Source organism: Paroedura picta, chromosome 4 (genome assembly GCF_049243985.1).
Source record: "Paroedura picta isolate Pp20150507F chromosome 4, Ppicta_v3.0, whole genome shotgun sequence".
NCBI classification, from domain to species: domain Eukaryota; kingdom Metazoa; phylum Chordata; class Lepidosauria; order Squamata; family Gekkonidae; genus Paroedura; species Paroedura picta.
The window spans coordinates 50,314,825-50,339,153 of NC_135372.1; positions in this window are offsets into that span (position 1 = coordinate 50,314,825).

Genomic DNA, 24,329 nt, shown 5'->3' on the forward strand with positions numbered 1-24,329 from the left:
TTTTAAAACAGCAGCTACAGTTCTCACTGAAGAAAGAAACTTCCAACCATGTTAACTTATGGAAAAATCCAATGGCAATACACATAGCTTTATTAAGAACTACTAAGATGTCACAAAGCAGCAAGCTTCCAGGTTCTACATAACTCTCCTTTAGGTTGGCAGTAAAGTGAAGCTATTAATGAGACACACTGCCAAACTGCACACTATGCTTTCTGTTGAGCTGGGTTTGTAGGAAACTGTGTTTTGAAAGTCCACAGGGGCCCAATTCAGCCCAGAAGGCACATCATGGGGATGGGAGGGCTCCTTCCTTCCTCTACCCATCCCATTTTCTTCTGCTGTTATTTCCACATTTTGGAGCTGCATGTGCACCTGCCATTTGGCACAGCATCCTCCCAGAAAGTGATATTTGGGTGACCCAATGCTGTGTAGCAATCAGTTGCAATTGATACTGCGACTGCCTTGCACACTTTTTTTTTTGACAGGCCAGGTATACTTTCCTGGGATTCACAGCAGTCCTCCAAGAGCAACACTCCAATAAGTCACACCACAATACGAATGTCCGGGGCAGTGTTGCTGAATGACAAGCAAGTACCACATGATCATCAGCGACATGTCCAGAGCCGATATAGCAGGTAGGTTTCAGTGGGCTCCTACATGTAAAGCTGTAAAGCTCCTCCTTGCAAGATTGGCACTTCAAGCCTCAGCAGCTTCAAAAAAACTCCTCCTGCCCACAAGACATTATGGCAGTCCCCCAGCCAGAGGACTACATCCCAGCTGTGTCCAGATAATAGCTTCTTGCCCACTGGACAATGATTTACCCTGCCAGCATCATGGACTACATTGCCAGCCAGAATCTGCACTGATGAATAGCACCATCTGGAGGACACCAATGAGATGTAAGAGACTGTCAAGTCCAAGGCAAGAGCCCCACCATGATTCCACTGGAGTCTGTCCCTCCCAGGAAAACACCATGCCTGACAACCAGGGCACTCCAATGATACTTAGTCTGAAACCTAATCATTTAGCCCTCAGGAGGGGACAGATTATCATGATACCCATGGAGGACTATCCATCAACCATTGTCTCCAGTAAGGAACCCCAGGTCACCATTGTACATAACGAGGCATACAACCCCCCCCCAAAAAAAGGGGGGAGGTGTTCCTATGGAAAAAAACACCTCCCATGGAGCTGCCCCATAACTGCCATATGCCCGGTGGAGCTGCTCCATAACTGCTATATGCCCCCAGATGACCCAGCCCTCACAGATGGAAACACCTTTATCCCTGGACCCCATGACAGGTCAGTGCCCAGTGGCAGAGATATCTAGAGCCCAATGCCAAGTGCTAGAAGTGGAACCATGATGCAAACATGCTCGTTCATGTGCCAACTTACAGACCAATCACAGTGCTGGTCGCCCAGAGAATTAGTTCCTGGAGGGCAGGAATGAAGGCCAAGTTAACAAGGTAGGAATTGCCTGATAGCAAAAAAGCTACACAAGCCCAATGAATAAGAAAATGAAGCAGACCAGCCACAGAAGAAAACCTAATGAAACCCCCCCTGCTCTGCATCCCCCAAATGGACAGTGCTCTGAATAGACAACCCAGTTCACAGGGAGCCTGCATCCCAATATAGTCATAGCTGCTCCTACCATTGCAAAGGTCCTTGGCTGCTCCTTAGCTTACCTCTTTCTCCTGCTCTAAACATTCCTGCAAGGCATCCAAGTGAAGAACCATGCTGGGAGCAGGCTCTGGGATTCCCTCCCCTGACTTGGGATGGGACATCCACCATGCCAAGGATGATGCCTGGAAAGGACCACTGAAAATGAAAGGTTGGCTTTGAGGCACCATAGGGCAAAATGTCCCAGGTGCCAGGCCCGCATGGGGTGTGATATACAACAGGGGTAGTCAACCTGTGGTCCTCCAGATGTCCATGGACTACAATTCCCATGAGCCCCTGCCAGCATATGCTGGCAGGGGCTCATAGGAATTGTAGTCCATGAACATCTGGAGGACCACAGGTTGACTACCCCTGATATACAACACCTCACGGGTGCCAGCACGACCATGCTGACAAACATGAGAGCCATGAGGTAGGAACAAAGTGGGCCCAGAGTGCATAAGAGGTGTTCATTGCTCCTCACTCTGAGAGGCTGAGGTGCGGGGAGAGGATAAGAGGGTCAGCTGTCTACTCATATGTTTTTTGGTTCTGTTTTAATGTGAAGGAGTGTTGAGAAACAGAACCACCATCACCCTGTGAAGTGGAACAGTCTACTACCTTGGGGCTCTCACAGCAGAGATACAAGCTGGGTCCTAAAGGCCCCAGAGAGCATTTGGCAGCTAGAGTGCCACAGAGTAAACTCCATGAACAAAGAGTCCCCAATCACTTGTATGCGAGGACAAAAAAAAGCCCAGATCTTTCTTTGTGGCCCATGATATTATTTATAAACCTCTCAGTCCCGCCGTTGTTTGAGTGATTTTGTTTTTGCAGCCAGTTCAAGCAAGTTGGGGTCCCAACTGCCTATGGTCAATACAGTTACGGGAACACAGTACCCTCCGTGAAATTCTGGGTTGTAAAGAAGCTTTCTGTACAGCACATGTCATTCACACACTAACCGCTTCTTCAAGAAACATGTGCTCCCTGGGATGGCATCAATCCACCAAGTCAATAGTAATTATATAAAGTATTCTAACATGGCTTTGGAAATGGGAGAGTGAAAATTGTGTGACATACTCCAGAGATGTTGCAGTAAGGATCCTATCATAATAATCAGCGAGCACTGACCCTTATTTGTGTCTTCTGCAGTCTCCTGGCATTATTAAAATAAGAGAATAGCTTGAGTTTAATTGGGTGGAAGTGTTATACCAGGAGAAGTTGACTCTGGGTGTCAGCTGACGTCTAGCGGTACGTGGAAACCACAACGAGTCAATGTGTTTTATTTATTTATCTGCATTGACTATGCTATCCGCGAGGCTCAGGGAAAGACAGACTTCTTAAAACTTTAAAATGGAGCAAAAGGAAAACGAGGTGCAGCATCATTTTGAAGGGCTTGCAAGCAAAATTGCTTCACCAGTTTTACTTATTAATTGTTCAGATCTGATCACAGCCCAGAGGCCCGAGGACAGAGCCTTTCCTCTTCTCTGAATCAACACTTAACACTGTAATTCAAAGCACCATTTATTCACCTAGGACTCTCCTACAACACATGGAGCTCCTTGATGAATAAGCTTCATCTTGTAGGGGCACACAGTCAGAATGCAGGCACTGAGCTGCAGTTGATGCAGAATGCCTTGACAGCTGGCATTGTGGAGTGGTCAGAATAGGGGATAAGCCTGGGGACTGTCAAGTTCAAATCCCTGCCCTCCATGAAACCCACAAGATAACCATTCTTAGCACGGAGGTTGTAAGGATAAAGTGGAGGAAGGGAGGACCATGTATGCCACTCTGACGGCAGGATAAAAGTGGACTAAATAATGAATACTTATATTTTATTTTACATTGAGCCTCTTGTGGTGCAGGGTGGTAAGGCAACAGACATGCAGTCTGAAAGCTCTGCCCATGAGGCTGGGAGTTCGATCCCAGCAGCCGGCTGAAGGTTGACTCAGCCTTCCATCCTTCCGAGGTCGGTAAATGAGTAAGCAGCTTGCTGGGGGGTAAACGGTAATGACTGGGGCAAACCACCACTGGCAAACCACCCCATATTGAGTCTGCCATGAAAACACTAGAGGGCGTCACCCCAAGGGTCAGACATGACCCGGTGCTTGCACAGGGGATACCTTTATATTTACCTTTATATTTTATTTATTTATATTGGGATTTATTACTTATGGCTCCTGGCCAAAGCCAGCTTGCGGCTGTTTGCAAGAACAGGTACAATGTTCTAAGTGCTAAATTCAGAAACCCAGTTTAAACAAATCCTACAGTTCCCTTCCCCTCAATTGACTCTGGTTCTATGGCGCTGCCTCATCATCAGACCCCATCCATTAAATGGGTGGGAAAAGATGTAAATTGTCTAAAATGTTAAAAACTCAAAGGAGGAAGGGGGAGGGCCCAAAGATCTTCCGGCCGTAGCTTCGACCAAACGTCTGGTGGAAGAGCTCCATCTTGCATGTCCTGTAGAACTGTGATAGCTCTGACAGGGCCCTCAGCTCATCTGGGAGCTAATTCCACTAGGTAGGGGCCATAATCAAAGAGGCCCTGGCCAGGGCCAGGTATACTTCAAGCAGGCTTGGAATCACCAGTTTATCAGTACCTGCTGAGTGAAGAGCCCTGAGGGGAGCATGGGGAGCTAAGCAGTCCTTCAGGCATGTAGGGGCCAGACTGCAAAGACTTAAAGTTTAAAACCAAAACCCTGAACTTGATCCGAACACCACCGAATACACGGATATTCTATAAGGGATTTCTCAGACATGTCCAAAGCCAATGGCCTGAACTATGTACACAGATACTGTCCACTTCATAGTCTTTAAGGTTTGACGACTTGGAAAGCAACACCAAACAGAGTCAATAGATTTAGAAGAGTGTTGATTTGTTTGAGGATTGTACTGCCAATCTGGAGAGTGACAGGCAACTGGGGTATGACTGCTACTAATATTTCAGACCAGTAGCATTCTTATGCTTGCACTTTCCATGTTATCGCCCTACTCAGCTCCTCCATTTCAGCAGAAGAGCGGAAAGGCAGAAAAAGGATAACCTGACACACTAATAAAAAGAGAATTTGATGTAGATAACCATGATACTCATTAGATTTCATTAATATTTAACCTTGATTCACTTTCAACCCAGAATAAATACTAAGTAATGAAGTGCTGGATTATTATCATTACTTTGAAGTTTTAACCAGGCCTGCATAAATTATCGTTTATGTATTTTAGAGAGCAGCTACATTAAGTGAGACTGTTATTAATTTATATCCGATGTACAAGGCTTTGCTTTATCCAATATGTACAAATTGAAGATTAAAAACACCACAGTGTTGCAAAAGTGATTAAATATGTTTAATCATTCCATTCAACCATTGCTGCAGAAATAGGAAAGATCATAGAATCATAGAGTTGGAAGGGACTTCCAGAGTCATCTAGTCCAGCCCCCAGCAGAATACAGGAAATTCACAACTATCTGCCCTCCCCCACAGTGACCCCATTTCCATTCCCAGATGATGCCCCCCACCAAAAAAAAAAAAACAAACCCCAGAATCCCTGGCCAGTCTGGCCTCGAGGAAATTTGCCTCCTGACCCCAAAGTGACAATCGGCATTTCTCTGGGCATGCAAGAAAGGGCCACAAGAGCCAAGCATGAACACAATCCCCCCCTGCCCAGCCATTTACTATCTGCCTAAATTCACAGAATCTGTGAGGTGGTTATCTAGCCTCTGCTTAAAAACTTCTAAAGAAGAAGAACCCACCACCTCCTGAGGAAGCCCACTGGTGAACCGCTCTAACTGTCAGGAACTTCTTCCAGAAGTTAAGCTGAATATTCTTTTGAATTAATTTCATCTCATTGGTTCTGGTCAAACCCTCTGAGGCAACAGAAAACAATTCTGCTCCATCCTCTATGTGCCAGCCCTTCAAGTACTCGAAGATGGCTATCATATCACCTCTTCATTGTCTTTTCTCCAAGCTAAATAGACAAAGCTCCCTCAACCTTTCCTCATACATCTTGAGCTCCAAACCCCTCACCATTTTCATCGCCTTCCTTTGGGCAAGCCTGAGTTCGTCTACATCCTTCTTCAATTGTGGCGCCCAAAACTGAACACAGTATTCTGTGTACCATCACCTGACGCAATCTGGACACTATACTTCTTTTGATACAGCCCAAAATCCCATTTGCCTTTTTACCCACCCAGTCACAATGCTGACTCAAGTTCAGTGTATGTTCTATTAAGACCCCTAGATCCTTTTCACACATACTACTGCCAAAACAGTTCTCCTCCATCCTATACTGATGCATTTGATTTTTCCTACCTAAATGCAGAACTTTTACATTTTTCACAACAGAAATTCATTGTATTCGTTTCAGCAGTTTTCCAGCCTGTCTAGATCATCCTGTATCCTCATTCTGTCTTCTGCTGTATTTGCTACACCTCCCAGTTTAGTATTATCTGCAAATTTAATAAGCACCCCCTCTATTCCTTCATTCAAAGTATTTATGAATATGTTGAACAACACAGGGCCCAGGACAGATCCCTGAGGCCCTCCACTTGTCACTCCTCTCCAAGAGGATGATAAACCATTAACAAGCACTCCTTGGGTGTGATCTGTCAACCAGTTAGTGATGTTAGGGCATAGAATGATTTTATTTTAAAAGCAAAGAAGCCTACATATAACCATAGCTGGTGGAGTGAAAATTATCCAGTACATAAAGTGGATTTCCCCCCCTCTAATGAAAGCATCCACATAATGCAGCCCATTTTTCACAGCAGTCTTTTACTACCAACAAAATAATTTCACTCCAAGTTGATGTTAGCTGTGATGGCTTATAGTTACGAGTGCATCTGTTTCAGAGTATGGAAACAATTTGGAACTCTTACCCTCCTTCATTATAAACAGCATGTCACCATAGCTGAGTTTGCCGAGGCTTTGATCTACCAAGCACAGAAATGCATGCTCCACTACTCTACTGAATCCTGTGAATGGGTTCATTGATAATGAAGATTATCTCTTTGCAGGACCAGCCTGGACACCCCTCAGGTGGCTTCCTCAACCCCCAGGTCCTACCTGATACCACATCACCCTACTTGGTACCACTCTGTATGATAACACACACTTTTTTATACTAACAAATATTAGTTGCATATACCTGTATATTGGTCATTCTCAACATGTTTGAAGTGGGATTAACTTATTATTTATTTATTTATTTATTCAACTTATAGCCCGCCACTCCCACAAGTCTCGTGGTGGGTCATATATCATAAAAAATTTGTTCCATGTATCCCCCATATTGTATGTAAACCGCTCTGAGCCATATGGAAGGGCAGTATAGAAATCCAATGAATGAATGAATGAATGAATGAATGAATGAATGAATGAATGAATGAATGAATGAATTTTCTGGCCAGAAGAATTAGCAGCCTTCTTTATGGTGTTTCCTGTTCCTTCTGAGGTGAACACAACTATGATTCCACAACTATGATTTGCCAGCGTATTTTCACCACATCAGATTCTAAATATAGGCTCTGAATTTGCGCCTGGCAGGCAGTCCCGCCTCCTGCCATGCCCCTCCCTTTTTTTGTCTGAGCATGCCCAATAACATATTTGGGCTGTAATATAATCACAAAGTTTTTTTTTTTTTAAGTATACCCCTCCATTCCTTGATTCCCGTGGTACTTGAATCACCCAAGCAAGGAGAAAGGTCTTGCATAGATGTGCATTCAGTCACCATGTATGCATGAAGACAAAGGATGTTGACTGCCATTCTACAAATGTTTTTCTGCATGATAGTTACAAAGTGTCCCATTTTACTTTAAATCAAAGTGAATTTAGATCCTGGAAGGGGAAATGGGGGGTGGGGGGGATGGAATGCTCATTTTTGACTTTTAATTTTGTGGAGCAATGCCAGAAAACAGGAGCTATTATTAATGCAGATTTACATTGTAATACAATCATGTTAAAAAAAAACATGAAGGCGGGAGGAAAGGCAGGTTATTGGCCAGAGCTGATGCATCACCTCTTGAGACAGGAATAGAGGAGGAAGGCAGACTCAATTCCCGAGCTTTCTCATTGGATAACCATGAAGTCCCTCCCAGAGGAGAGGGAGAAATTGTATTTTCCTGGGATTTTCAAACCGCATGGCAAACAGGGAATGCATTTGGATTTGCACCTTAAGAACACAATTTTGTGTTAAATGTTTGTTATTCTGCAGAACATTATGGAGAACACTGCAGCATTTTTCATGTGGAAGCAGGCATTGAGTAGAAAACCTACTGATAACATGTGACTGATTGGTGGGCAATTAAATGTATCACCAGAAAATGGAGTCCCAATCACAAGAAGAGTTGGTTTTTATACTTGGCTTTTCACTACCCAAAGGAGTCTCAAAGTGGTTTATGATAACCTTCCCTTCCTCTACATACAACAGACACCCTGTGAGGGAGGTGAGGCTGAGAAAACTCTAAGAGAGCCTGGTGTATGAGAACAGCTCTGACAGATCTGTGACTAGTCCAAGGTCACCCAGCTGGCTACATGTGGAGGAGTGAGGAAATCAAACTGGGTTCACCAGATTAGAAGCCGCCTCTCTCTACCACTACACCATTATTGCCAAACAGAATACACTGGCTTTGCAAATTGTTGAGTCAATACCTGCCCTCATTTTGTTTGAATTATTTCAGTGACATAGGTACTTATTTAGAACATTTATACTGACTCTCCAGGAAGCTGGCTTGAGGAAGGTTTATAATTCATTGTACACATTACTTGATACACATTCAGTAATTTGTAATTGAAAAATGGTTTCTCAATCTAAAACTGATATTTTGTGATTCATTATCTCAAACTCTGATAGTCCATTAATGGAGCTCATATTAAACAGATATACTGAGGACATGGTGAGATTGGGCCAACAGCTTTCCTTTCCTTTCCCAACAATATACACCTTGTGCGAAAGGTGGGGCTGAGAGAACTCTAAGAGAACTGCTCTGAGAGAACAGCTCTAAGAGAACTGTGACTAGCCCAAAGTAACCCACCTGGCTGCAGGTGGAGGAGTGGGGAATCAAACCTGTTTCTCCAGATTAGAGGCTGCTGCTCTTTAACACTGGCTCTCAAGCACTATTAGTGGGTACATTTGCCAGTTAAGATATCAGATGACCATATACAGAATCTTCCCACTTAGGGCTTCCAGCTTCAAGATAGGGCTGAAAATCTTCCAGGGTTACCAATGATCTCCAGACCAGAGAGATCTCTTCCCCTGGAGAAAATAGCTGTTTTGGCAGGTGAACTCCATGGTATTATATCCACTGTCCCTAGGCTCCATCCTCAAATATCCTAGAATTTCCCAAATCACAATTGACAACCTTATTTCCATTGGTGGTGCCTGTTCTTTAGCATCAACTCTCACAGGTAATGAGAAAAGCTGGCATTGTCGAGCTCTCACAGTGAGTGCAAAACCTTTCCTTATCACGCTCACTTTTAGCTGAGCTTGCCATTCTATTGTGTTATACTTTAAGTGCCACTTTAATAAATATTTTATAGACTATTCATTTCTTCATTTTACGAACCATTTTAGTGCTAATTGCTATCAATATCTGTAAACTACCCTGAGCATTAGAAAGTTGCTAAAAGAAATTTCTTAAATAAATACATTTTTATGCCTCCAACAGTTCCAAGAATATAAAGGAGAAACCTGCTGTGACCAGAACGAGAGAAATCACCCCAACATTGTCAAAACAGGAAAAACCATAGTAGGCGTCAGACCATGCAGAAGCATAATCCAGCCAACAGCAATGACAAGGTCATTGGTCAGGATGAAGACATCTGGCCTGGAAGGCAGATACTTTTCCTTACTGTATTGAGGAGATGAGCTGTTTTCAGGGACAGGAATATCTGTAAATTTAGGCCAGGAAATAGTTGGATCCAGTTGATGGAAGAAAAAGCCTTGAGAATCAGAACTGAGCGACATTGAATCCAGTCTAGCAGAATCATCAGTAATATGTCCAACGACAACACAAATGCTTCCATTTTGTTATTCATAAATGCCTTTGTACCTGACATTTTAAAATATAAGCTGCAGCTCCAATAACTTCTCCAGCTTTTGTGTTAGTGTATCGGCCTCTTGTGGTTAAAAGCCTTTTGTGGCACATAGTGGTAAGGCAGCAGACATGCTGTCTGAAGCTCTGCCCATGAGGCTGGGAGTTCAATCCCAGCAGCCGGCTCAAGGTTGACTCAGTCTTCCATCCTTCCGAGGTCGGTAAAATGAGTACCCAGCTTGCTGGGGGGTAAACAGTAATGACTGGGGAAGGCAAACCACCCCATATTGAGTCTGCCATGAAAACACTAGAGGGTGTCACTCCAAGGGTCAGACGTGACCTGGTGCTTGCACAGGGGATACCGTTACCTTTACCTATTGGTTTGTTGGGGGGGGTTGTTCTTTGAAGCAAGAATAAGGTTGCCAACTCTGGATTGGGAAATACCTGGAGACTTTGGGGGTGGAGTTGGGAATAGGCAGGATTTGGGGTGGGAGTATAATGCTATGGATTTCACCCTTAAAAGCAGTCATTTGCTCTAGGGGAGCTGATCTCTGTTGCTGGGAGATAAGCTATAATTCCAGGGGATCCCCTGGTCCCACCTGGAGATTGGCATCCCTAAACAGAAAATTCCCCCCCATGTGCCACATGGCTAAAGGCTTTCTGAAACAGAACTTCCAAAAAACTGACGTGGCTGTTAAATAAATTTTTTAAAAAATTCCACAACCCTCTCCAAATCCTATACAGGCAGTTAATTACTTGCACTAGAAATATAATACACACCAGAATGTTTCTCATGCATCATAGGCGGTTATGCTCTAAGGACTCACAGTCTGTTTTTAGGCGAATCATTGACAATTTCTTTGATACTGTGGTGGACAGGAGGCTGTCCCAGCCCTGACGGCAGAAACAGCTACTTGGTTAAGTTTATGGGAGTGTTGATCCAACATCCAATAATCTTCCAGAAGACAGAAGGCTGTTGGAGGGGAAAAGATTTGGAAATAGTTTGGCTGACATCTGCCTCAGTGAGAGTGCAGTAATACCCTTGGTCTGCCTCAGTAATACAATTAGAATTGTATGTCTGCACACAATTAGAAGGGCAACTCTGCCTGGTAGCAGGGAAGAGTGGTACAGCTCTATCTCCGTGAAAGAAGTCACAACTAGCTGAAATGTATGTGCCTCAATCAGGTTTCTCCTTTGTCTACCTGGAAAATCTCCATTGCTGATCTGGCCTTTGAAAATAACCCGTACACATACGCACACTTTCTTCATTGTTTATATACAAATCCTGTCTCAATGATTTACACTAGCGGTCCCCAACCTTTTTAAGGTTGAGGACCACCTCCGGGGGTGGGGAAGAGCCGGTGGCCCGGGTGCTGCGCATGCGCGTTAGCACCCCCTGGTGGTGAAAACACGCATGCGTGGAGCTGCCGTGCATGCACGTTTTCACAACCAAGGGGTGCTAACTTGCATGCGTGGCAGCTCCGCGCATGTGCATTTGTGTCCGCTGGCATGCCGGCAGCCGCGCCTGCCTCTTCCCCCCCTCTCGCAGCAAGAAGTTAGCCAGGCTGCGAGCGAAGCAGCTGCTTTGGCGGCCACTTCTGTCGCGGCCTGGTGAGTTTCTCGCTGCAGGGGGGGAGAGGCAGGCATGGCCGCCGGCATCCCATTACTGAGGCCTTGCCGTCCCGGTAACGGGCCGCAAACAGGGGGTTGATGATTCCCGATTTATACCACATCCAAAGTTCCTTGCTCACCACAAAATCTGCCTCACAGTAAACATGTTCTGGTCTCAGTTTTCAGCTTTCTGCTGGAAGGAAGTACAGACAAGTTGTCTAGAAGACAGGGAAAGTCAGTATCCAAAGAACGAATGCCAAGGTCAGACAACCCAGTGAGTCAAGGGCTCATTCAAATAGCCCAGAGCCATCAGCTGAACAGTCACAGGTAGCTGCAAAGTCACACCTGCAAAAGAGGCCTCTTGAGTTAATATAGGTTGTTAGCAGCCTCTCAAGCTGCTGACAACCTATATTAAGCTGCTGACAACTTCACTCTGTGACAACTTACAGGCTTCTGCAGTAGCAACTGTCTTTGAGCATGTAGCCAGCCTTGTTTAATTGGCTTGAGTGAGTCAGGTGGGCTGACAAGACAGGGAGCTGCAGCTGGAGTCTGAGCAGGGGAATGAGGGGTTTCTGCAACAACTATGAAGTCTAAGCCCTGGTTTGTCTGTGGTTCTGTTCCTTTTTACTGGTCAGAGCTGTCTGCCTGTTGGAAATCTAGCAGGGCTAAGCTGTTATCCAGCTGAGGCTTGGGTGAAGCTAGGAGCACCTGGCAAGGTTCTTCCTCCAAGGAGTCCTCACTAACAGGACCTGGGCTTACAACAGAACCCATCCCTATACAATTGCTACCTTAAGAACACCTGAGGGGGAAGCTTATGGTCTAAAACAAACCTTATTCCCCAAAATCATAGGAGGCTGTATCCCCTCAGTTGTTAGAAAAGACCTGCTACAGACATAAATTCCACAAATCAGGAGACTTGGAGAAGGGATTAGCAAAACAAGTGTGGAGTTTTATTTTTTTTTATTCTAGGGGGTCCTTGATGCTTCCCTAAACAAGATGACTTCTGTTAATTTTCATGTATGTATTTTATTCTTGTACTTATATGCTACCCTTCCCCAAAGGCTCAAGATGGCTTGCATGAGTTAAAACGTTCAGGAAAAAGTTGTATAATATATCAAATTTAATATTTATCATTATTTAAAACACATAGTGCTGGTCTGCTAACCCATTCCCACTCTAGGGGACAGGAGGAAGGGAGGTCATAGAATACAGTCTTAGGTGAAATTTGATTGGGTGATTTTGGGCAGTGAGGCCAGCAGAATTTGATGTTATCATCAGGCCTCAGCCACAGGCCTGGCAGAACTGCTCTTTCTTACAAGCCCTGCAGAACTGCTTGTGGTCTCACAGGGATCTCATCTTGCTGGGCAGAGCATTCCAGCCAAGCAAAAATCAATGACAAGCCACTTTCCACGAACCCAGGCAAAAAATACATTAATTTCCTGATACTTCTCAATGTGAATTCATATGTTCCAAATATATAAGTAAAAAAAAATATGTTCAAAAATATATGACTGCAATTCTTGTATTTTCCAAAATTAATATAAGGGATCCAAAATGGGGTCCGGATTAAGATTCCACATTTTCAAGGTAAGCACCATTTTTTCAGTGGCTAGTCCCTCCCATTTACATTCTCATACAGGATTTCCATTTGTGATTGGTCACCTCATAATATAAATCAGCCAACCAGCTCTCAAAATTCTGGAGGATCTGTGTATTCGATTAACAATAGGGGCATTGTTAATTGAACTGAAACTGATAATGGGACTAAACTGAGAAGTATCAGGAATACATTTATTTTTCACCTGCATTCCACTTTCAGTTTCTTCTCTTCTTCGCTGGGCAGAGCATTCCACCAGGTTGAGGCCCATTTTATTTCTTTATGTCTAAGCAGGTTCTGGCCACTCAACCTTAATGCTCTTAATTTTCCTTTAACATACACAATCCAAAAGAAACTGGATCATTTGGAAGAGGGGGATTTTTATTATGTCTAGTGTATGCCCTAAGGAGACACCTCGTTCCTATGTAATGTTTTGGTCCCAGCAGCAATCACTGCCTATCAGAAGTAGTCCAGCTCTGTAGGAAAAAATGGCACACGCTCGCAGTACCCGCCCCTCTTAAGCAGCCATGTAGTGATCAAAGAGAATAGTGGAGTAGCATCTGTTAGGCTGGAGAACTGCTTCTCGTCACTAAACATGCCAAGCTGTCAAAGCTGTCTGTGACCTCTCACAGCTACTTGTAACACCGCCACCCTACTCGAATTGCTGTCAAAACCAAACAAGGCTCTCAGGAACTGTCTCTCTCTCACACACACATATGCACACACACACACACAGAGTTATTGGCAGAAAGATTTTTTTTAACTGCTCTGTTGTCTGCAAAGGTGTACTGTGGAGAAAAAACAAAACTTAGGAAACTAAAAAGGAGGCATGTCTCTTTTCTTCTTCTTCTTCTTCTCCCTTAATGAAAGTCACTAGAGAACAGTTCCTGTCCCTCAAGTCATGAATGAACAAACCCAAACCAGCCAAACACTGTAAGTGGGGCAATAATGCATATTCAGGGCAGGGCCGTCTACCATATTTCCAGAGAACAGAAAGCCAATTAAACGTTCCCCCCCCCCTTATTTCTAAATAGTCCAGAGGGAAGCATCTCATGTATCACTGACAGGCGACTACAGACATCAATTTATAAAGCTTATTTAGAAGCTTAATTTTGCTCACAGTGCAAAGTTCCACTAACGGTGCATCTTCGAAGAGAAGGAGTGCCATGTTTGCAGTTTCGGCTCCCAGAGGCCCAGCTTGGATGGAGGCGACACATGAATAGCAGGATTCTGTGCTGGCTTCCAACTCAAGGCAGAGACTGAGAGATCCATTGTAGCCCTCACGATGGCATTCACACGCAGTGTAGGTCACAGGAGCAATTTATCTGCAAACACTGAACGTACAAACAGCCTATGGTTCAGCATGGGTCACAAATGCTCACCTGTCTGATCCATAGCAGCCCTGCAGATTCGCACTTAATTCACATACAGCCGTAAATATTTATCAGTAGGGTCTACATACAGAGATATATCGATATGATTATATATTATTTATATCAGTACTATATATAGTGCTACTAGCAACTTTTGCCCTGGATGTAAATTTCATGGATTTCAATTTCAAAAAAGTTTCCTAAGCTTAAATCGCGGCAACAATGAAAAATTCTCCAAATACTCGAATCTTTGAATACATTATAGACCAAAAATGCATCACACCCAAAGACAGGATTGCCAGGTGTGTCAGACCAGCCAACAGGGATGGGGGGGGGGGGGGAAGGAAGGGAACTTACCAGGGGCAGGGAGGGAAGAAGCCTGGGGAAACTGATGTAGATGTGTCAGGACAACACTCTGATTTGGGGCAAAGCTCTATGGTAGAATTAGCTGCTTAGTGTAGTGGTTAAAGTAGCCAGCTTGGTGTAGTGGTCAAGAGCAGTGGTCTCTAATCTGGAGAACTGGGCTTGAATCCCCACTCCTACACATGCAGCAAGCTGGGTGACCTTGGGCCAGTCAGTTCTCTCAGAGCTCTCTCAACCTCACCTACCTCAGAGGGTGTCTTTTGTGGGGAGAGGAAGGGTAGGTGGCTGTGAGCCGCTTTGAGGGGTACAAAACACCAGCTCTTCATCTTACCATAGAGTTTTACCCACAAAGCAGAGAATCACACTCCTCACCCCAGTCACTGATGTCTCTACATCACGTCCAGCTGGCAGGGCAGGGGGGGAGGTACAGGCGCCAGTGCGCTGATCGACGCACACGTGCAGGCACAGAGCTCCATGCCTGTGTGTGTGCACCCGCTGCCACACTGCCCCCCCTGCTGCCCCCCCGCCTGCACCACGGCGCTGGCTGCTCCAAGCAAGAACGGCTGCTTTGACGGGCGAATCGCCCAACCCTATTGCCAGTTAACCATATGTCTATAAGAACATTTTAAATCCCTTGCAAAACTACAGGAGAAATCTCATAGTTGGCACTTGGTCAAGGACAGCCACAAAGAAACCCTTTCCACAAGGGTTTTTTTTTTTTTTGCCAACAGAAAGTTAGAACTGGAGAAAGGTGTTGTGCAAGATCTGTTGTGTGCATGAATGAACAATATAAGAAGAATTCCTACAGGTGGCACTGGAGGAGATGCAGATTTAGCATAGTTGTCTAAGGAATTTCCTGGTTTTTCAAATAATCTCCTCCAGTATCCTGATTCGCTGTTTGGAGATTTCCTGTTCCTGTGAGTCCACTTCCTTTCTGCTAGCTTCCAGATTAGACTGAATGAAAACAGAACAATAAAACAGAACAGCTGGACAGGACTCTATTTCTCCTTTTAATAAAACAATGTTATTCTATTAAGCAGCTTGGTACTTTGCCCTCATTGTATATTTAAACTCTGCCAACAGGAGGAAGCTCCTTAAACTGGAAGGAATGGAACAGGAGGATACAAGGTTTGTTGTTCTGCTTTATTTGACCCCTTGGGCTCATCTGGGGAAAGATGGCTTGTGTGGTTCAGGGATCCAAGGCTGTGAAGGGTTTTATAAATTGAGACTAGCACCTTGATATGAATGCAAGGGCAATTCCAAAAGCCAGGATAATATAGACTGAAGAGCTGGCTTTTTAGTATCCTGCTTTTCACTACCTGAAGGGATCACACAAAGCAGTTTATAGTCACCTTCCCTTCCTCTCTCCACAACAGACACCCTGTGAGGTGGGTGAGGCTGAGAGAGCTCTGACAGAACTGTGACTGGCCAAAGGTCACCCAGCTGGATGCATGTGGAAGAGTGGGGAATCAAACCCGGTTCCCCAAATTAGAGGCCACTGCTCTTAACCATTACACAAAGTTGCTTGTCTGTATAGAGCAAAATCCTTGATTCAATATTAATGGTATTTACCACTCTTGCAAACTAGCTCCTTCTCATGAGCAAATTGGGAAACCAGTTTCACTGCCTGTTTATGACTCCAAGCAGCTGCATCCTGCATCATTGAGATTTCCATTTTATCTGGAGCCCTTTTCTGAGAACAGAAGAAGATAGCTATATGAGCAAATGGTTAGCATTCTCCTGCATAAAGTATTCAGCATTTTCCCTTCACATTGTACAAGTTCAAATCCAAATACATTTTATGGAAGGTGTAGGATCAGGCTTTAAATCTTTGGTTTGTATTTCTGCAGCAGATATTTTACACTCATCCAACACAGCTAAATTCCTTGTTATATTAATTTCATTAAAGACTTGCATGCTCATGGTTCTGACCAAATCTAGTTTACTTGTCTATGAAAATTGTTGTAAAATACACCAGAACTCTTTAAAAAACTACTTCTGCCTTCCTAGGTCTAGAATATCTAGATGCCTTGTGTAGTGCTCCAACCAATACAGGAATATTCTCAGCTATATGTCACAAGAGCAATGGCGCCTTAACGATGCATTACATTAATACATCATCAGGGCTCTGGCATTCTTATGAAATATTAGTTTAATACATCTTAGGCATGCCGTAGGTTTGACAACATATTACTCAAACACATAGCAACACCTAGAAAGATCAAGATAAGTTTTGTATGCTTTCAGTTAAATAAATTTAAATAAATGTTTGGGTTGTGAGCTTTTTTTATTTTAAGGCACAAAATTGTTGGCAAAAGGGGTGCATTTTTGGAAAACTAACAAATAGGGTTTTCATTTGTATGAGAAATAACTCTATGGTTTGGAACAAGACTGGGAAAATTTTAATTTACCTTTGTCGACAAAGTTAGTGAAGTCAGTGTTGGCCACTCGCAAAATGGCATATACAGGATAATACCCCTTCTTTTGCAGTCAGCCACATTCTAGCAAGCTGTTAGAGTGTGCCTTTAAAATAATTTAAGGAATGTTTAACAAGCAATTATTCAATTGGATTTTGTTTTTCCCATCTATTTACATATGGGGTGGTCATTAGTGAGTGGGATCAGGAATAGTTGGGCCCATGCCCTGCCCGCCACCAGCATCCCCTATACCTGCTCCTGCAGGCCATGGATGGCAACTTCCACCTATGTGGGTGGAGTACGTCATCACAAGACCAGCCACCACAGCTCTCTCTTCCCAAATCATGCCCGTCTATTGGGGGCTCTCTCCACATGTAGCACCAGGCCCACCAGAGCTGCACCTGGGCCTCCCAAGCTCCCTTGGCCTTTAGAACCTCCTGCGAGGAAGTGCTCATTGGGGCCAACATATACACTGTGGTGTGCTCGATGCCACTGGCTCCAACCAGCTCCCACCTGAGGACATCCTGTGGCCAGGCTGGGCTCACTGGACTTCTCCCCAGACACCATGATCACAAGGCCGGGGCAAGGGACTCACAGCCCTCTGCTGCTGCCCATTGAGGGACAGGATGATCCAGGGTGCAGGTGGGTTTCCTGGGCAGGCTATAGGGTTGGTGCTCCCGCATCACCAAACCTGATCGCAGCATCATCAAGCCTCACCTCTTACTCTAGGTGCCAAAGTAACCGGATACATACCTGATCTAGAGGCTCCAATATGCCCATATTTACATGAAAGGATGATGACCTTCAAAGTAAGACAACTCCCTTAAAAATGGCATTCACACACACAATTTATTATTGGACATAACTGGAACTTGTATGCAAATATAGGACAACCCCTTCTTTTTATGGTATACTTGTTAATAAATAATGTACTAGCAAAGCAAACAACAGCAGTAGAGTTGTTAAATTCTTAGTAGTATTTGTGAAAAGCCTGTGAAACCAATAAATTAATGCTACCAGTAAAAACATTTTTAGCTAAAACATATAACCAAGTCCATCCTCTAAGGTTATTCTTTAAAAGCAAAATAGCAGCTAATGATTTTGACAAAGCCACACAGCCAATCCCAGCCTATTCATGTAAATCTGCTTGCTCAGCAATGCCAAGAGGTTATAAAATCAGAATTATAAGAATTTCATTGTTGCTGTTCTAGAGTCAGGGTCATTCCCTGTGTCTGGGTCCTAATCATGCACTTACAAGCACATTCTTTCTCCATGTATTATTATTGTACCACTCTCTTCCTCCAAAAGGTTCCCTGCGGCACACATGGAATTCCCAGGCAGTCTTACAAAGCCAGATGGCTTAGCCTCAGCAAGAGAGTTGCAGTACTTATCCATTCTCTGACCATCCTTGCAGTAGTCTCTTCCGCTCCCCAAACTGCTTTGCTGTTTCCTAAAGGTGCTTTAGAGGAAGTGGCTTTGGAGATGTGATAAGCCTTTTCAACACAAGACGAGCATGTTATGACAACACAGTCATCTCATGTGATCGTGTCCTTCACCTCAGATTATTGGGAAATGACTAGTACCTCAGAGGTTGGATCTGTGACAATAGGTTTTAGTCAAGCTGACCAATTACATGCAGTTGTGGAGATAATCACTTGAACATTATGCCATTCATACCGTGAGCAATAACGTAAACCAAAACTGATGCGCAGCTTACTGTACTCCGTACTGGATCATTCCTGCTTAACTTATTTCAATTACAGTATATCTGAGATTCAATCAAACCCTTCTGGAGCATGGCATTTGGACCCATAATCAGTGTTCACTGAGTTACGAGGTTAAATGTTTCTGGAAGTACATTGCCGAACAGTTTATTTTATTAAATAAACACAATCCATATAGACTGCACAGGCCTCCTCAAGAGGATTCCTTGTATTGCTTTCAGTAGCAAACCAATCTACAACCTGATGGATGGTTACAAGATCTCCAGAGAATTGGCTGATGCGAGTCTATCAGTAACATGGAATTTCATTTTTTATTTTTTAAACATGCCCAACAGAAAAACATTCTACAGAGGAGGAGGGGAATGTCAGAAATACATCATTTATACTAAGGGCTTTTCTGCATAGGTTTTTTCCAATTGATTCTGACCTTACACAGCTTCCGTTTCTCTTTCAGTTTCCACATGCGTTTGTCTGTCTGTAGTTTTTACTTTGGGTTTTGTTCTTGTTGTTGGATGGGAAAATACGTGGAGATTTTTGAGGGTGTAGCATGGAGAAGACAAGGGACCTCAGCCTTGCGGGGTAGATTGAGAGAGTGTTCATCTGTCTAGAGCAATAGAAAAGAGTGAGATCAGCATGGTGAGACAAGAGGCAGAAATGGACTGAGAACCCCCTGGAAAAAACCGATTTATATACAATCCTAGACAATGGATCTTCACCCCATTAGTCAGTTTCGGTTTAATTTCTGTGAAAGAACACTTGCATAATTTTATGGATGGGGGTCACCTCAACTTGGGGAACTGTATTAAAGGGTCGCAGCATTAGGAAGGTTGACAACCACTGAACTTTTAAAAGTTCTTTTAAAAAAGAAGAAAGGTGGTAATTTCAGAGCCATTTTTAAAAGAGTGGGTTGGTGTGATGTAATAACATTGATAATGACAGGACCCTCCCTTGAAAATTTGCATTAGTGAAGGCATCTGCAGAAGAAAGTAAACTGACTCCGCAGCTGTGGAAATGCACAAGAATATGCAGAACAACTGTGTCCAAACCAAACCAATTCCAATGCTTGTGGATCAACTGCTAAGACAATCAGGAGCAAGTCAAGCACATGGAAAATGTCTAACTGACTGAAGCCATTTATGTCCCTCCCAGCTAGAAAATTAGCAGACACCTTTCTATTCAAAATCCCATACCTAATCAGGCATCACTTTTAGGGGAAACTGTACTGACAGACCTGCTGTCAGTAACAAAAATTTCTCTGTTATAATGTAAACCGCCCTGAGCCTCCGGGGAGGGCTGTATAGAAGTATGATAAATAAATAAAATAAATAAATAAAATGATAAATTCCTAGTCTTGTAAAGATCTTCTCAATCTGGGCAGGAAAATGACCAGTCTTGGCCTATAGCTGCTACAGATCTAAGAGCTGGAGAAAATTTAATTCAGATTTGTCTACTGTCTAAGGTTAACAAAGACAGCATGTTCGGATTATATTTTTATTAGTTTCATTCTGAATGCACGTCCCTATTTATGAGATAAAATCCATGTGTTCAACTGCTTACTTTTAATATCCCCAAATATCTGTACCCCGTTTTCAAAAAAGTGATTAAAACATTTCATCTGAACAACAAAAATACAAATTGCCATTGATAAGTGGTACTTCTGTTTGTCTATACTGTTCATGATTACTTGCCATTGGATCTCCAGCCACATTTCCTTGAAAATCAAATGAGAGTTCAAATCTAAACATCATTCTGTGCCGGGTTGGGACTCTCTTTTCTTCCTTTCTTCACCCATATGAGTTGCCTGGTTAATCTTATCTTGGTCCAAATGGCATATCTGCAGCTGCTTCAGGTATATCAGTGGTCCCCAACCCGCGGGGTGCGGCCCGTTGCCGGACCGCGAAGGCCTTGGCGCCGGGCCGCGGCTCCCTCTCCCCACCCCCCTGCAGTAAAAAACTTCCCAGGCTGCAAGCTTGCGGCCCGGAAAGCTTCTTACTGCAGGAGGGGGGGAGAGGGAATCAGGGCCGCGCTGCGCATCGCGCATGCATGGCCAAAATCACGCATGCGCAGCACTTTTGCGCATGTGAGATTTCGGCCGCGCATTGCGCATGCACGGCATGCGCGGGCGAGCAGTTGCCCTGCCGGTCCCCAGCCTCAAAAAGGTTGGGGACCACTGAGGTATATGATAGTATATTCTGCTAGGCCAGAAAGGCTGATTCATAGAATCATAGAATCATAGAGTTGGAAGGGGCCATCTAGTCCAACCCCCTGCTCAACGCAGGATCAGCCCAAAGCATCCTAAAGCTTCCAAGAAAAGTGTGTATCCAACCTTTGCTTGAAGACTGCCAGTGAGAGGGAGCTCACCACCTCCTTAGGCAGCCTATTCCACTGCTGAACTTCATTCTGTCTTGCTGCCAGTAAGTACCTGTCTGTCCATCATCCAAATCACTTAAATCAGGAATGATCCCAGAGTGAAGCAGACAGGACAGATTATAAGGATTTATTTTGCTTTCTTAACTAAAAAAAAGTTTGGACTTCTCCCACTCTGGGAGGCCTGCCTTTGAGATATGCCAGCTGTAGGGATCTAAATGATTTAACTAAGGTGTTCAGTCCTTCAAAGACAGGATCCCAGGATGGAACTAGAGTTCCCAATCTCAAGGCAGAGCTTGGAGTTCTCCCAGAATTACAATACAGGGAAATGACAGCTCTGGAGGGCAGCCTGTTCGGTATCATAGGCTTCCCCCCAAGTTCTGCCACCCTAGGAGATGCTAACTCTGGGTTGGAAAATTCCTGGATATTTGGTGTGGAGTCTGAGGAAGGTGAGTCTGGATACAGAGAGAACTTGGCAGAATATTGTCATAGAGTACACCTTCCAAAGTAGCCATTTTCTCAAGAGGAACTGATCAATGAAGATCAGTTGTGAATATGGGAGATCTCCAGACCACACCAGAAGTCTGGCCATCACACACCACTATCAAATCCCTAGGAATTTCCCCAAACCAGAGTTGGCCACCTTAGACAGAATCCAGGAGGTCATGGGACAAGGAAAGCTAGGAGGTAGGATTGCCAGTTTTAGGTGGAGAAATACCTGGAGATTTGGGGATATAGCATGATGAGAACAGAGTTTGAGGAGGGAAGGGACCTCAGTAGGGCACAATACTACAGAGTCCACGGTCCAAAGCAGACATTTTATCCAGGGGAACTGATCTAGATCATCTAAAGATCAATTATAATAATGGGAGATTTCCAGTCCCCACCTGGAGATTGCCAACTCTGTGAGGAGAGAGGATGCACACTAGCGATGCCACCCCACAGCTGGCAAACCTCTGGAGCATTGTAGGAAAGACTTCTTTAAAAATACTTCCTGCTTTGAACCAGGAAGTGTGCACTGTAATAAAGACTGACTGGTTGATGACTAATTGATTGTCTTAGACTCAGATCCTAATCTTGCTGACAACTTGCCCAGCCAGTGAGCCATCTACTGGCAGTAAGCAACATTGGCTTGGACCCTGTGAACTAGTGTCTTGTGTGCTAGATAGCCTTTTCCCACAGATCATGCTTCTTCTTGTGCCAGCCCTTGTGGCTCATTGAAAACCACGGTCTTGTGCAAATAGCGTTAGCACAAGAGGGACTGTACTGTGCTGCAGAGGCCATCTAGAGAGCATGCGACTTTAGTCAGCTTTCGGGTTCACAGATCCACTTCAAGGTAAAGCCAGAGAGGCAAACCCATTCGCTCTATGGACACCTCAAAGCTAGTGTGCAATGGCATGATGTTTCCAAGGCCAAATTTTTCTGCATTTTTTTGCAGAACATTTGCAGACTCTCAAAAACACGATCAACACCAACCAGCAAAAATTGTTTCCCTTTTGTATGTTCTTGGCCTTCCTTCCTGCTGGTGCCGTATCCTCCTCTTGTTTATGGGTTGTTTTCTGCCGCACATTGATTTCTACAATGACTGACATGCTTTCTGGGTAGATGTCGGAAGGGGACATCACTCCAGCACGCTGTTATCAGTAAGCCAAAAGTTCCTACCATCTCCATCTGTGCATGTTTGGCAGACAGCACAGGAAGCTGAAAAGTAGAGTAATATGCAGGCTAGAAAGACGAGGGAACCGCTACAGATGCTGCTGCACACTTTAAAACCAGTTATTGGTTATTGCTAACAGCATCCACTGTGGAGATTGCTGTTATTTTTAGAAGCTAAATGATCAGTTTGGAAAGAAAAGAGAGGGTGACAGATAGCATTCATATCTAAGGTATCACAATGAAAACCACACAGCCAATTATAACCATTGAAATCTAAAAACGGTGCTTCTGACAAGTGCGTGTACTCTACAAATCTAAACTGAGCCTACTTTCATGTCTTCCTAACTGAAGCTTACCTGTTAAAGAGAAATTCTCTGGCAAAGAATTCACAGTACCACAGTATCTTTACTAAACTGCTATTCCTAGGGTTCTTGCATTGCAGCCTGTTTAAAGCAGTTTCAGACTTAAAGTATATTATTTGCATGTCCCCTTAGAGATCACAGTTGTGACTTCATCCTAGAGATCTGCATGATCCTTCCAGGCTTACAACAAAAAAGAAAGAAAAAGCACTTCGGTGATCAGATATTCAGGGTGACAAAGACCTCCCAATGTATGGGGACAGATGGGGCAAATGGCAAATGGTGGGGTGGGAGCCTTTGATCACTGACAGAGTTTTATTTCTCCTATGTTTTTGTGAACTACAACTGAATTCCAGGGGATTGATTGGCTGTTTTGGCAAAGAATTGTCATATGGCTGTATTTGGATGTGTGACACAGTTTACTAATTTAACAGAATTCATTCTTGCTATATATTCCCACAGTCATGTAGGGAGTTCTTAGTCTGAGGAAAAGTGCTTGCGCTCAAAAGCTCACATCTGGACTCCGATTTTATTGTGCTACTTCAGACCAACACGGCTACCCATTTGAACCTCCCAATTATAGTCCAAGTTTGTCAATAGTTCCAATGTAATGTTAAAGGTATTTAATTGTATTAAGGAATATTTTTTCTCCTACAGGGATACAAATATACAGGAATTTTATAACAGACTCCTGATTCTGTCTCATGCACCTTTACCTTTGAATCAAAAATATCCTACAGATATTAAAATGAGATGAAAATAAACATATCAACTGTAGCACTCAATACATTTGAGATAAGGTAAAGGTTAAGGTATCCCCTGTGCAAGAGTCATGTCTGACCCTTGGGGTGACGCCTTCTAGCGTTACATTTGAGATACAGAGTCTGCTGCGGAGTGGATAATTCAGAATGTTTTTAAATTGATACATGTGACACAATACAGTGACAACAGTTTTGTGAATCTCCCCATGGGGCAGTGCATGCATAAATCAATCAATGATGCTTTACCTCAGGTGTAACATAGGTTGAAACTAACTGAAGCCAATAGTAACTATGTTATAGGGGTGGGACCCATTTTACCATTAAGACGAGTAAAGCAAACCTCCTCATGTAGCAGATGTTGAAGGTACCACTGAAAAACAACCAAATATTGTTATATTTTCATCCCCTCAAGGTGCCATTTGC